Source organism: Rattus norvegicus, chromosome 8, assembly GCF_021556685.1.
Source record: "Rattus norvegicus strain SHRSP/BbbUtx chromosome 8, alternate assembly SHRSP_T2T, whole genome shotgun sequence".
Taxonomy (NCBI): Eukaryota; Metazoa; Chordata; class Mammalia; order Rodentia; family Muridae; genus Rattus; species Rattus norvegicus.
In genome coordinates, this window is record NC_141541.1 from 41,559,416 (window position 1) to 41,572,770 (window position 13,355).

General features: G+C 39.2%; 1 long non-coding RNA gene and 1 pseudogene across 1 annotated transcript in view; one reads left to right on the forward strand and one right to left on the reverse strand.

Annotated features, from left to right (window-relative positions):
- The window catches only part of LOC148004036 (uncharacterized), a 71,790-nt gene that overhangs the window by 14,170 nt on the left and 44,265 nt on the right, over nt 1-13,355 (forward strand). The window lies entirely within an intron of this gene.
- LOC120094428 (U6 spliceosomal RNA) lies at nt 4,064-4,158 on the reverse strand (annotated as a pseudogene).

The following is a 13,355-nucleotide window of genomic DNA, read 5'->3' on the forward strand; positions in this document are numbered from 1 at the left end:
TATTTGCAGATGATATGATAGTATATTTAAGTGATCCCAAAAGTTCCACCAGAGAACTACTAAATCTGATAAACAACTTCAGCAAAGTGGCTGGGTATAAAATTAACTCAAATAAATCAGTTGCCTTCCTCTATACAAAAGAGAAACAAGCCAAGAAAGAAATTAGGGAAACGACACCCTTCATAATAGACCCAAATAATATAAAGTACCTCGGTGTGACTTTAACAAAGCAAGTAAATGATTTGTACAATAAGAACTTCAAGACACTGAAGAAGGAAGTTGAAGAAGACCTCAGAAGATGGAAAGATCTCCCATGCTCATGGATTGGCAGGATTAATATAGTAAAAATGGCCATTTTACCAAAAGCGATCTACAGATTCAATGCAATCCCCATCAAAATACCAATCCAATTCTTCAAAGAGTTAGACAGAACAATTTGCAAATTCATCTGGAATAACAAAAAACCCAGGATAGCTAAAGCTATCCTCAACAATAAAAGGACTTCAGGGGGAATCACTATCCCTGAACTCAAGCAGTATTACAGAGCAATAGTGATAAAAACTGCATGGTATTGGTACAGAGACAGACAGATAGACCAATGGAATAGAATTGAAGACCCAGAAATGAACCCACACATCTATGGTCACTTGATTTTTGACAAAGGAGCCAAAACCATCCAATGGAAAAAAGATAGCATTATCAGCAAATGGTGCTGGTTCAACTGGAGGTCAACATGTAGAAGAATGCAGATCGATCCATGCTTATCACCCTGTACAAAGCTTAAGTCCAAGTGGATCAAGGACCTCCACATCAAAGCAGACACAGTCAAACTAATAGAAGAAAAATTAGGGAAGCATCTGGAACACATGGGCACTGGAAAAATTTCCTGAACAAAACAGCAATGGCGTACGCTCTAAGATCAAGAATCGACAAATGGGAACTCATAAAACTGCAAAGCTTCTGTAAGGCAAAGGACACTGTGGTTAGGACAAAACGGCAACCAACAGATTGGGAAAAGATCTTTACCAATCCTACAACAGATAGAGGCCTTATATCCAAAATATAGAAAGAACTCAAGAAGTTAGACCGCAGGGAAACAAATAACCCTATTAAAAAATGGGGCTCAGAGCTAAACAAAGAATTCACAGCTGAGGAATGCCGAATGGCTGAGAAACACCTAAAGAAATGTTCAACATCTTTAGTCATAAGGGAAATGCAAATCAAAACAACCCTGAGATTTCACCTCACACCAGTGAGAATGGCTAAGATCAAAAACTCAGGGGACAGCAGATGCTGGCGAGGATGTGGAGAAAGAGGAACACTCCTCCATTGTTGGTGGGATTGCAAACTGGTACAACCATTCTGGAAATCAGTCTGGAGGATCCTCAGAAAATTGGACATTGAACTGCCTGAGGATCCAGCTATACCTCTCTTGGGCATATACCCAAAAGATGCCCCAACATATAAAAAAGACACGTGCTCCACTATGTTCATTGCAGCCTTATTTATAATAGCCAGAACCTGGAAAGAACCCAGATGCCCTTCAACAGAGGAATGGATACAGAATATGTGGTACATCTACACAATGGAATATTACTCAGCTATCAAAAACAACGACTTTATGAAATTCGTAGGTAAATGGTTGGAACTGGAAAACATCATCCTGAGTGAGCTAACCCAATCACAGAAAGACATACATGGTATGCACTCATTGATAAGTGGCTATTAGCCCAAATGCTTGAATTACCCTAGATGCCTAGAACAAATGTAACTCAATACGGATGATCAAAACGTGAATGCTTCACTCCTTCTTTAAAAGGGGAACAAGAATACCCTTGGCAGGGAAGAGAGAGGCACAGATTAAAACAGAGACTGAAGGAACACCCATTCAGAGCCTGCCCCACATGTGGCCCATACATATACAGCCACCCAATTAGACAAGATGGATGAAGCAAAGAAGTGCAGACCGACAGGAGCTGGATGTAGATCGCTCCTGAGAGACACAGCCAGAATAGAGCAAATACAGAGGCGAATACCAGCAGCAAACCACTGAACTGAGACTAGAACCCCCGTTGAAGGAATCAGAGAAAGAACTGGAAGATCTTGAAGGCGCTCGAGACCCCATATGTACAACAATGCCAAGCAACCAGAGCTTCCAGGGACTAAGCCACTAACTAAAGACTATATATGGACTGATCCTGTACTCTGACCTCATAGGTAGCAATGAATATCCTAGTAAGAGCACCAATGGAAGGGGAAGCCCTGGGTCCTACTAAGATTGAACCCCCAGTGAACTAGAATGGTAGGGGGAGGGCTGCAATGGGGGGAGGGTTGGGAGGGGAACACCCATAAGGAAGGGGAGGGGGGAGGGGGATGTTTGCCCGGATACCGGGAAAGGGAATAACACTCGGAATGTATATAAGAAATACTCAAGTTAATAAAAAAAAGAAAAAGAAATATAAATGCAAAAATAAAAAAAGGAGAGGCAGAGAGAAAAGGAGCGGGACAGGGTGAGGGGGGAGGAAGGGAGGGGGGGAGGGAGAGAATATGAATGAGTCATCCCCTGAGAGTAAATGCTCATTCCCTGAGTGAATTTGATCCTTCTTTAGCATTAAAGGAAAAGTCACTGTTCTTATCTAGATTGTCCTTCATGTGATATGGGTGGTTTACTAGACATTAGGAGCTCAGCACTTTCTTCTGTATTATATTTTATAACATCATTCATCTTTCCCTGAGGTTGACCATTTTTGGTAAAACAGCTGTGGCCATGATGAGGAGTTAGACAATAGGTGTTCATAGAATATGTTAGAAATCACAATATCAGTCCCCAAGTATTCAGGATCTGTTATTAGAAGTCCAGAAGTCCTCTGTAGTCATTAACTGATGCTGGTAGCAATGATTGATATCCACAGGACAACACAATAAAGAGGTTAAATAACTTGTTTGATGGAATCCAGCTCAGGGCTCAGTGTGGCTCAGGGCCAAATGAGGAAGTGTTCAGTCAGGGAGAGAAGGAAACTGACATGATATGGGGGCGAATCATCACATTTGGGAGTTTACTTAAAAAATCTAAACATTTGTATTCTATATTTGCACAATTAGCCATAGGTAATATTGAATGCAACTTAATGGTTTCATGATGAACATTATCTTTCCACATACTGCTTTTAACCTATGTTAGCCCTAGTTTGCAACATGCAAATTGTAGGAGGCAATCAACTTTATTATAGTGTTTTTCTTTAAAGGAAAACCAATAAGTTGAGAAGGATCCTAATTCCCATTGTTCTCTAAGGTTCAACAAACCTGAAAAGTGCCCCTTTGCCCTTCCTCCTACATGTTCTGAGTCTCTGTGGTCACATATACTGAACACTGAGTCCTGAGAAACAAAACCATGAGGAAAATTTTCAATGCTTACGTGTCATTTTGCAGTGTTGGTACCATATAGCAGAATAAGCATTAGGCTGCTATCTAATTACCTTCCCATGCGCTTTACTCTTACAATATGGGCCTTGCTCTTACATACACTCCCCTTAGGGAATGTACTGATACTTTATTTTTTTCCAATATGCCATACCATCTTATTTTATTGGATATTTTTTATTTACATTTCAAAACTTATTCCCTTTTCTGGTTTCCCAGTCATAAGGCCCCTATCCCATCCTCCTCTGTTTCTTCTATAAGGGTTTTCCCCCTTCCCACTCCCACCCTGACATTCCCCTACATTGTGGGGTCCAGTTGTGGCAGAACCAAGAGCTTCCCCTTCCACTGGTGCCCAACAATGCCATCATCTGCTAAATATGCAGCTGGAACCATGAGCCTGTCCATGCATAGTCTTTGGGTAGTGGTTTAGTCCCTGGGAGCTCTGGTATATTGGTATTTTTATTTTTATTGGGTTGTATGCCCCTTCAGTTCCTTCAATACTTTCTCTAATCCCTCCAATGGGGACCCCATACTCAGTTCAACGGTTTGCTGCTATCATTCGCCTCTGTATTTGACATGCTCTGGCTAAGCCTCTCAGAAAAGAGCTGTAACAAGCTACTGTCAGCATGCACTTTCTAACTTCAAAAACATGAAACATGTCACAAATTTATGTTTCATCTTTGTTAAGGGGCCGTAATGTATCTTTCCAATTTTAGAATATGTGTGGCTGAGGCAAGCATATACCACACCATCTTATCCTTCAATGTATGCTCCTGTATATGGCAGATTCTGAACAGAATCTGCACCTTGTGGGGTATATCAGTCCTTGCCATTCATCCTGAAAGTCACTTACACAGGGAATTAATCAGGGTCACTATTGTATTCATATTAACTGATCTTTGCCCTCAACTGTCAACTCCCCACATTCTGGGTCTAGTCTCATTGCCTCTCTCGATTATGTGCTTTCGTTCTTGCCAGCAGATGCTTAAAGATTCCTGAAACCACCTTTCAGTTCATAAATCTGTAACTTCTCTATTCTTGGTGAAAACAGGGGTGTGTTATGGGGATCCCAGTGTTGGAGTAGACAGAGATATAGTACTGTATGATTCCACTATGGTGAAGTTTTTCCCAAAGAATTATATTGCTTTCAAAGATAGCAGTTGTATATACTCACACCCTCTACCAAGGCAATACAAAACTTTCTGGAAGGATAAGGAAACTCTCACAAGACATAGTAAATAATCAAACCTGAAAGTAATATTATGATGTGATCTAGAATCTGTGATGTAGATAGGCTGGAACATTTCAAGCTGCAGTGGTCACCATGTGGTCCATGCTCATTGTTAAATAGTTGTACTTGAACATTAAGTAAGCCAACGTTGCAAAACAGGATTAAGGCCAAAGAAACTATAGGAACAAAGAGAGCCTAAACGAACTGAGAAATGGTACCAAAGATCTTTCCAAACCAGATGATCTGTACTAATTCTTGAGTTATCCCCTGTCAGGTTTGAACTTTTGTCTTATTTGACAGAGATTTCCCCCCTATTTCTTTTGAATTATTGATGTAGAAAGAACAAGTTTCCTTAATCAGGGCACATACAGATCTGACTTCTGCAGAAAGTGTGTCTAGGGTTTTCTTGTTTTGGAGGACTATTTCTGTCTGGAGCTGAGGCATTGTTTGTACATCTGTAGTAGAGACTGTGGTTTTCTAGGTTATGTAATGGGAAATGTAATTTTTAATATTAACTTTTGCACCTATTATCATCAGTGACCAAAGAAATTCTCAGATATTATTCCAAACCTGCAAACTCCTGACCATTTTCTGTCTAGAGCTACAGACATTTTATTTTTCTTATATTTTCTGCTAGGGACTAAACATAGAAATTCCTTCTTTAGAGAAGCTGAGATGGAGAAAAGCATTAGGGGATGGGAAACCTTCTAAATCTCTTAAGTATAGCACCCTCTCAAGTTTTAGATCTACATATAGGTCTTAGCCACAAAGAAAGTAGTTGCCTTTCTCATTAAGTTTAATTCCACTGCTTGGTTTCTGAATCTAAATAAACTATAATCTGTTGTAATTTAATAGGAACAAGAATGTCCTACGATATGAGGAATAGAATTATTCCTCTCTAGTGTTTGCAGAAATGATTAGAATAAAGGAGGGACATTTCAGAAATATGCCCATGATCAGCTTCCAGATCTATCCAGGCACTTTCATTGGTTTTAACTTTCTCCTCCTACCATTCTTTTCACCTCAGGCAAATTCTGTTATTTCCTTTTTGAAACTTGGGACAAGAATTCATACTGTATCCTTTTGTAAACTGGACTTTCTTATATAGGAAAGATTTATCAGTCACTCACAGATCTCTGTCTATCTCTGCTTTATGAGAGCTGAAATTACATTGCAGGCCAGTATGCTTAGAAGGGATCAATATTTTTAATTAATTTCTTTCATAACAACATTTTGTTATTTCAAAAGATATTATTAAATGCATATGGGTATTTTACCTATAAGCATGTTTTACGTAACATATGCATACATACTGGATTTAGAGTCCAAAAGGGAGCATTTTATTCCCTGTAACTAGAATTAAAGATGATTATCAGCCACCACATGGATGCTGGGCTTGAGTGATGGTCTTTAAAAGAAAATCTGAATAATTTCTGCAGCCCTGCTAATTTATATTTTTTCTTTTTAGCTTGATAATGGATTTGATGAATTTTAGGCATTTTAATCTCCGATTATATTGTCTGCTCCTCAAAGCCCTATCTAGCTAAACCTTCTTTCCAAGGAATACCCTTAACTTCAGCATGTTTGAGATATGAAATGCTGCTATCACATCAGGGATATAGGATAGAATGGAGGGTTCGCTTATTTTCTGATTCTTCCACAGAAATCTAAAGGAAGCACCACAATGAATTCATGGCAGATTCAACGGTGTGCTCTCTCTTGAGATGATAGCATGGTAAAGGGTGTCACATCTGTCTTTCTGACCAAGTCTAACCAGCACCTCTGCAGAAGCAATCTTGCTACAACTCTACCTCATGTCTTCCCTCTCAGATGCAAGTTTTCTCACTAAAGGCTGAGCTTGTTTGGGCAAGCTGAGGCTAAATACTATACATTTTCATTTTCATTATATGGTAACTATTAAAGGAAGAAGTTTTTGTTAACCTATAAGAAAGCAATTGCAGGTATATGAAGAACTCTGCTGCGATCCAGTAGTCTGGTTGATGGGAATTTCTTAAACCTGGCTTCAGAGGCTGATGGATTTCAACACATGCAGGTGACAGTGCAAAGTGATAAAGATATGATATCTAGGGTGGACTAGACATATCATTTGTTGGATCTGGAAAAGAGTAAATGTTGGGCCTTGTTTCCAAAAAATTAAATATATAGAAATATTTTAAATGTAAGAATTTCAAGGTGTTTGCATCATTCTAATGCTATGAACCTATGTACCTGTTCCTGAGTCTTCCATGGTCTTTGTGTGTTGTATACATGCCTAACTAGTAAGTTACATACAGATCATGCCTTGAAACATAAGAATAAGAAATGGAAGACTTCGCCATTAACACTGAAGCGACCTAGATGAAGGCATTGATCATCTAGGTTTAATCAACATAGATTTTCACCTTTTCTTCCAGAGTATCTATGTGTAAAGTTCTGTATGTATATAAGTAGGAGAAACTCTCATGTGCACATCACAGACCTTAAGCAATTACACATGGAAGACTAATTATCTCTATCACTTCTTAATCAACCAGCTTCCTTGGGAAGCAAACCTTGCAGTTTTTTAATGTTTTTTTTCTCATTAATATGTGTATTGATTCATTTTCCATCCTGATCACATTTGCTCCTCTCAATCCCTTCTCCTACCTCCTTTGTCCTCCTCAGCACTGAGAAGAGTGTACATCTGCCTTGGGTACTAACCCACACTTTCACCTCAAGACACATCAAGACTAAGCACATTTGCTCTCACTGAGGCACAAAAAAACAGCTCAAACGGGGAATAGGATACTCAGACAAGCAACAGAATCAGGAGCCCCTGCTCCAGTTATTGGGGAACCTGCAAGAGGACCAATCAGTTTATCTTCTATATACGTGATACCTCATATATGCCAGTTCTCATCTTCTCTCCAACACATATTCCTTCCACCATCCACCTCTGATGACAATTTTGTATCACTTTCTGAGTGAGATTCAAGCATCCTACCATCAGTCCTGCTTGTTATTTATCTTTGGGCATATGGATTGTAGTGTGAATATTCTGTAGTTTATGACTTATTTATACTTATGAGTACATAAAATTCATGTACCTTTGATTTGGGTTATTCTAATCAAGATGGGCTTTTTTTTTACTTCCATCCATTTGCCTGCAAATGTCATGATGACCTCATTTTTAATAGCTGAGTAGTCCATTGTGTAAATGAACATTTTTGCCATCTATTCTTCTGCTGAGCGACATTTTTGTCTATTATGATTAAAGCTATGTCCGTGTCAGAATTCTTTATAATAACAGAAGCTAAAAAGTACCCAGATGCCCTTCAACAGAGGGATAGATTCAGAAAATGTGGTATATCTACACGATAAGTACTACACAACCATCAAAAACAATGACTTCATGAAATTCATAGGCAAATGGAATGAAGTTAGAAAACATCATCCTGAGTCAAGTAACCTAATCACGGAAAAACACATATTGTATGTACACATTGATAAGTGGATATTAGCCCAAAATCTTGAATTATCCAAGTTGTAATCCACAGGCTCCTGATGAAGGAAAACGAATGTGGACACATCTACTCCTTCTGAAAAGGGGGAACAAAAATATCCATAGTAGGAAATATGGAGGCAAAGGATAGAGCAGAGACTTTAGAAAAGGGCATTCAGAGCCTGCCCAACAAGTGGCCCATATGTATGCAGCCACCAAAACTAGATATATTTGATGAAGCTAAGAAGTGCATGCTGACAGGAACTGGGTATAGATTTCTCCTGAAAGACACAACCAGAGCATATCAAATACAGAGATGAACACTAGCAGCAAACCCCACTGGAGAAATTAGAGAAATGATTGAAAGAGCTGAAAGGCCTTGCAACCTCATAAGAAAAACAATGCCAACCAACCAGAACTTCCAGGAACAAAACCACTAGGGAAAGACTATACATGTACTGACCAACGGATCCAACTGCATATATAACAGAGAATAGCCTTGTTGGAGCATCAGTGGAAGGGGAAGAACTTGGTCCTGCCAAGGTTGGACCTCTAGTGCAGGGGAATGTTGGGTGGAGTTGTAAGGGGTAGTTAATGGGTGGGAACACCCTTTTTGGGAAGGGTGAAGGTATAGGGGGCTTATGGAGAAAAAGAAACCGGGAAAAGGAATAACATTTGAAATGTAAGTAGAGAAATATATCCAATAATAATAAATTAATTAATTAATTAAAAAATACTGTACAATTGACTGTAATCTAGGTCACTACATCTACTCATGTCAAAAAGTATTCATTGCTAGTCAAGGAAAAGGACGTATTTTTTGCAACTTTTCATTCGACATATTTCATTACTTACATTTCAAAGGTTATTCCACTTCCCGGTTTCCTGTCCATAAACCAACATACCCTTCCCTGCCCCTCCCCCAGACGGGTATTTCCCCTATACAACCCCCCCCCTTATAGCCACCTCCATACTCCTCTGCACTGGGGATCCAACCTTGGAAGGAACAAGTGCTTCCCTTTCCCCTGCTGACCCAACAAGTCTATTCTCTGCTACATATGAGGTTGGAGCCCTGGATCAGTTCATGTATACTTTTTCCCTAGTGATTTAATTCCTGGAAGCTCTGGTTTGTTGGCATTGTTGTTTTTATGGGGTTGCAAGCTCCTTCAACCCTTTCAATACTTCCTCTAATTCCCCCTCATTGGGGTCCTATTCTCAGTTCAGTGGTTTGCTACTAGCTTTGACCTCTGCCCTGGACATGCTCTGGATGTGTCTCTCAGGAGAGATCTATATCTGGTCCCTCTCAGCATGCATTTTCTAGATTCATCAATCTTATTTAGTTTTGATGGCTGTATATATATATATATGTGTAAAGGCATATATATATATATATATATATATATATATATATATATATATATATATATATATATGGGCCACCTGAAGGTCAGGCTCTGAAGAGCCATTCCTTGAGTCGATGCTCTAAACTATGCTTCCATATCCCCTTCTATGGATTTTCCCCCCTTTAAGAAGGAGTGGGAGCATCCGCATTTTGGTCATCCAACTTCTACAGCTTTCTGTGCCTGTGGATTGCATCTTGGGTAATTCAAGATTTATGGCTAATATCCACTTATCAATGAGTGCATACCAAGTGTATTTTTCTTTTATTCAGTAATGTCACTTAGGATATTTTGTAGTTCCAACCATTTGCCTATGAATTTCATGAAGTCATTGTTTTTGATAGCCGAGTAGTACTCCATTATGTAGATGTACCACATTTTTTTGTATCGATTCCTCTCTTGAAGGGAATCTGGGTTGTTTCCAGCTTCTGGCTATTATAAATAAGACTTCTATGAACATAGTGGGGAGCATGTTTCTTTGCTGTATTTTGGAGCATCTTTCGGGTATATGCCCAAGAGAGGTATAGTTGTGCCCTCAGGTAGTGGAATGTCCAATTTTACCAGTTTGCAATCCCACCAATAATGGAAGAATGTTCCTCTTTCTCCACATCCTCACCAGCATCTGCTGTAACCTGAATTTTTAATTTTTGCCATTCTGACGGCCATTTCCCTGATGAATAATAATGTTGGACATTTCTTCAGGTGCTTTTTGGCCATTCGAAAAGTACATAATTTATGTACTGTTTTATGATGGTTAATCCTCGTTTTAAACTTGACAAGATTTAGAAATACTTTATAAATACACTTATAGCACCCTCATACAGTGTAGGAGGGAATTTCCATACATATTTAATGAAGGAAGTACACTTGAAATATACCCAACTCTCGGCCATGTGCTGGCATTTTGGTATGAACAGAAAATGAATAATAAAGCAAACAAGAAATCTGAGCACTGGCATCCATTTTTGTGCTTCCTGACTATGAACAGTATATGAATATTACTACACATTCCAGCCACCACGCATATCCTGCCAGGAGGGGCAATACACCCTTTAGTAGTAAACCAAAGGAAACCTTTCCTTCCTAAAGGTGTTTTTGTCTGGTGTGTGGTAATATGGCAGGATATAAAATATAGAAAGGTACCCAATACAAGTTTTTACCTAATGTGAATCACATTGAACAACAAGGAGTCAAAAGTTCAAATTGTACCCCTTTATTTGGGGGACTATCTGGTTCTCAGAAATATTTACAGAATTTTTTCTTGTAATCATACCAAGTTTATAATAATCAAAATATCCTTAATGTAGGATCTGTATAAATTGTGTAGAAATCACAAAATAAAATAATGTTCAAAAATATGAAGAATGCACATGCATGTAGTAAGATATGACAATCTCAAGCTGACCTATGAGAATATTGTAAAAACACAGCAGTGACACTTATTGGGCTTGGAATGCAGCTCGGGGAGCAAAGTGTTTGCCTACATGTAGTTTGATTCCCAAGAAACACACAAAAACCAGTAAATCAAACCCTGTCTCTTGGGGTTAGAATTCAAGTCAATAGTAGAAAGCTTCTCTATCAAGATTGAGGTCATGTGTTAAAGTCCAATGTCAGCAGGAAGAAAGGAGACAGTATAAGAGGTATAGATGTACTGTAAGAATTGAAAAATATATCTAAGTGCTTTGGTAAGATTCTTGTGAAACTTCAGACAGAAATCTTTTACTCTAGGAGCAGATATGGAAGCTTCCAAATTGGAACATCATTTGCCCCTTCACACAAACTCTCTCTCCCTCACTCTCCCTCCCCCCCCCTCTCTCTCAGATGGTGTATCATATATTTCAGGCTGGCATTGAACTCTTTGTAGCTGAGACTGAAGAATTCCTCTTTCAGCAGCCTTCCTCTCCCAAGTGCTAGACTTTCCATTGTAAACGTGTAACACCTCAACAACATCTGCTTCACTATGTTGGTGTCACTTCTAATAAACTGTATAAAAAAAACCCGGGTGGGATATTTAAAAAGCAACAACAGAAATAAAAAAATAGAACTCTATAATATGGAAACAAGGAAATTAAAAAGTTTGGGAAAGCATGACAATGAGGGCATGATTTTTTGACACCAAAGGCACATTACAGTCCGTGTGTGTGTGTGTGTGTGTGTGTGTGTGTGTGTGTCTGTGTGTGTGTGTGTGTGTGTGTGTGTGTGTGTGTGTGTGTGTAACACACTGCAATGAACATTTTGGGAAGACCAGATGTAAATCTGTAGTAATCTATCCTCATCTTCTATAATTTGGGTGCCAGGAATATAGGTCCTGTCATTAGGCTTGACAGAAAAAAACCAGGAATACTAGGCAACCCAACAACTACCTAATTATCTGATTTTAACATTTGAAAGCAGAGACGACTCAGGATATAAGGGACTGAGTGCCAAGCCAGACAACCAACTTCAAATTTCAGACCCAATGTGGTACAAAGAGATCATGGAGCTCATAAGTTGTTTAGAACATAAATCTGTCATTGAATGTGAATAATATGAACACAAACACAGAGGCTGACACCCATCCATATATTAATAAATGTGAAAATGTTTAAATTGAATTTTTAAATGGCTGAGAAGCACTTAAAGTAATGTTCAACATCAGACATGTCATCAGGGAACCGCAAATCAAAGCAACCCTGAAATCCCATTTTACACCAATTAAAATGGGAAAGACCAAAATCTCAGGTGACAGCATATGCTGGTGAGAATATGAAGAAAGAGGAGTACTCCTCCCCTGCTGGTGGAATTGTGAGTTGGTACAACAACTGAAAATTAAGCTGGCCTTTCCTGAGAAAATTGTAAATAGTTCTATCTCAAAACCCAGCTATACCACTCCTGGGCATATACTGAAACAATGCTCCACCCTACCACAAAAACATGTGTTTCACTATGTCAACACAGCCTTATTCATAATAGCCACTAACTGGAAACAACCCAGTTGTACCCCAACCAAAGAATGGATACAGAAAATGTGGTTGGTTCATTTACAATATGGATTACCATTCAGCTATTAAAAATGAGAATATCATGAATTTTCAGGCAAAGCGATGGATCTAGAAAATATCATCCTGAATGAGCTATACAAAAGGACATGCATGGTATGTACACACTAATAAGTAGATATTAGCCAAAAAGTGCAGGAGACCTATCACACAACCCAGAGATTGAAAGAAGATTTTCAAGAAGAAAGGCCCAAGTGAGGGTGCTTCAATGCCACTTGGAAAGGGGAACACAATACTCATGGGAGGCAGATGGAGAAAAATACCTGAGTGGAAAGTGGGGCACAGGATCATGTATTGGAGAGAGCGCAGAGAAGCCCAGAGGGTCAGGAGAATGAATGGAAATATATAGCTGCCATGGGTAGGGATGGTGAGTTGGAAGAACCTCTAGATTGTTCCAGAGACTTGGGATGTAAAAGGCATCCAGGAATCAATGTGGGTTACCTTAGCCAAAATACCCAACAAAGGGAGATGGAGAGTCCATAATGAAGAGTCCACCTCCTGTAATTAAAAGGGGCCCCCAGTAGAGGGATGGGAACACCAACCCACTTTCAAATTTTTGGGCCCAGAATTGTTCCTATCAATGGGAAATGCAGGGACAGAAATGGACCCAAGAGTGAAGGAATGGCTTGTCTATGACTGGTCCTACATGCAATTTTGGAGCCTAGCATGGCTGTCCTTTGATAGGTTGTACATCTGCCTGACTAAGACATATGGAGAAACTTATAGCCAACCAATGGTCTGAGGTCAGCAACCCCTATGGAAGAACTAGGAAAAAGATTTAAGGG